Here is a 2,500-nt window from a genome sequence, read left to right as displayed (position 1 = left end):
CTGGCCGAGCCGCCTGGGAGGACGAGGGTCGAGGGGGAAGGCAACGGTCGGGCTGGGGCACACCGCACGGTGAGAACCCCCTTCGCCTGCCTCCACACCTCTGTCGTCCTCCCCACTGACGTAGGGGCTCGGGAAAAGACTGGAAATCGCGAAGCTCGGCAGTGGCGCGGAGAGGCCACCCACCGCCGCCGCTGTCGCCACCGCCGCGGAGGCCGCCCTTTCGGACACGAGGGGCAGCGCGAGCCTCCGCTGGCCGGGTACGCATCTGGAAGAAAAGGGCCGCCCTCGGAGAAGATCGCTGTGCTTCCCCGCACAGGGAGCGATTCGGACGACGGGCCCCCACGCCTGGCTGGGTGGGCGCCCCGCCGTTCGCCCGTACGGGTCGTCGGACCACTGCCTTCGCTCGGTTCGGGTCAAACTCCCCACGGCTCGGCCACCTCCGCAGACGGGAGGCGAGGCCGGCATGCGCGCCCAAAGATAGGTGTCGGAAGCCCGGGGGTAGAGGAGGAAGGGGACCGCTCACCTTAAGCCAGCGCGGGCTCCAAAGCCCGGGCCGAGCGAGCGGCGCCACCTCCCCACCCGGGAGCGCTGCGCCAGATCGATCGGAGGAAGAGCAGGGGTGCATGTAGGGACTTGCCCAAGTACGGAGGCTGCAAACCCCTGTCGTCGGGAGATACGTGCCCACGAGTCCTGGAAGCGCGACTCGGGTACAGGCGCCCTTGCGGGGGGGTACTGGATGTGGAACAGCACTGGGGTCGAAGCCACAAAAGCATCCGCCCTCATGGAGCCTCTCCTCGGCCTAAAAATCCAGATTTTAGCCTTGACGGCGCCCCCATGTGGAGAACCAGGGCCCGCGGGGGGGTCTGGCCAGGCTCACTTCAACCCAGGAACACCTCTCTGACTTGGGATAGGCGACCGGCAAAAGTCCCCCCACGCAGCTGCGGAAGCCTGGGTTCAGCCAAGGTGCAGACCTCCAGCCGAACAGGGACTCATAGCCAAAACGCATACCCAGGCCTACGGAGGTGAAAACCAGCTTAAATGAGTCAAAATGTGTCGGGGCTGAGAGGTACCTCTCTCTCATATATTCTGCCGGTGGTGTGCAAAACTGGGTCTTTGCATGGAGTGTCACCCTATACCCACTTTAGGGACGCATGCAAAAAAGTGCCCGATCGCCTGGAACTGTCAGGCGGATTCGGCTCCCTGGAATTTCCTCATTCTGGTTCTTTTTCACTTTTTGTCTCTTTTGCGACATCTAGTGGGCAGGCTGCATTACTGCAACCGGGGACACCTCAAAACGCTTGGAACTGGGGAGCGGGCTCAATTTACAAACGTTTTGCGGGTCCTGGAAGTCAAAATTGTGACTTCTGAAAACGACTAAGTATCAAGGACTCATCGCGCGAATCGCTCTGGAACTGAAATCGGATGCGCGCACTGACATGCTCCCCTCTCTGGAAGTCTGACACAAGTTGAAAAATTTTCTAAGTCCCCAAAAATTTTTTTTTTCAACTTTTTTTCAATTTTCCCCCTGTGGGATATATATTTTACCCACACTTTTGGAGCCCTCCTGGGATGCCCTCTAACATACTAGAACCTCATTTTGTGGAAGTTTTCACAAAATTGTGAAATTTTCCAAAAAGTCAGAAATTTTGCAAAAACGACTAAGTATCAAGGACTCATCGCGCGAATCGCTCTGGAACTGAAATCGGATGCGCGCACTGACACGCTCCCCTGTCTGGAAGTCTGACAAAAGTTGAAAAATTTTCTAAGTCCCCAAAAATTTTTTTTTTCAACTTTTTTTCAATTTTCCCCCTGTGGGATATATATTTTACCCACACTTTTGGAGCCCTCCTGGGATGCCCTCTAACATACTAGAACCTCATTTTGTGGAAGTTTTCACAAAATTGTGAAATTTTCCAAAAAGTCAGAAATTTTGCAAAAACGACTAAGTATCAAGGACTCATCGCGCGAATCGCTCTGGAACTGAAATCGGATGCGCGCACTGACATGCTCCCCTCTCTGGAAGTCTGACACATGTGTGAAAATTTTCTAAGTCCCCAAAAATTTTTTTTTTCAACTTTTTTTCAATTTTCCCCCTGTGGGATATATATTTTACCCACACTTTTGGAGCCCTCCTGGGATGCCCTCTAACATACTAGAACCTCATTTTGTGGAAGTTTTCACAAAATTGTGAAATTTTCAAAAAGTCAGAAATTTTGCCAAAAACGACTAAGTATCAAGGACTCATCGCGCGAATCGCTCTGGAACTGAAATCGGATGCGCGCACTGACACGCTCCCCTGTCTGGAAGTCTGACAAAAGTTGAAAAATTTTCTAAGTCCCCAAAAATTTTTTTTTTCAACTTTTTTTCAATTTTCCCCCTGTGGGATATATATTTTACCCACACTTTTGGAGCCCTCCTGGGATGCCCTCTAACATACTAGAACCTCATTTTGTGGAAGTTTTCACAAAATTGTGAAATTTTCCAAAAAGTCAGAAATTTT

Source organism: Phyllobates terribilis, unplaced genomic scaffold (assembly GCF_046119375.1).
Source record: "Phyllobates terribilis strain yellow unplaced genomic scaffold, ASM4611937v1 Scaffold_8373__1_contigs__length_30572, whole genome shotgun sequence".
Taxonomy (NCBI): domain Eukaryota; kingdom Metazoa; phylum Chordata; class Amphibia; order Anura; family Dendrobatidae; genus Phyllobates; species Phyllobates terribilis.
This window is presented reverse-complemented; position numbering follows the sequence as displayed.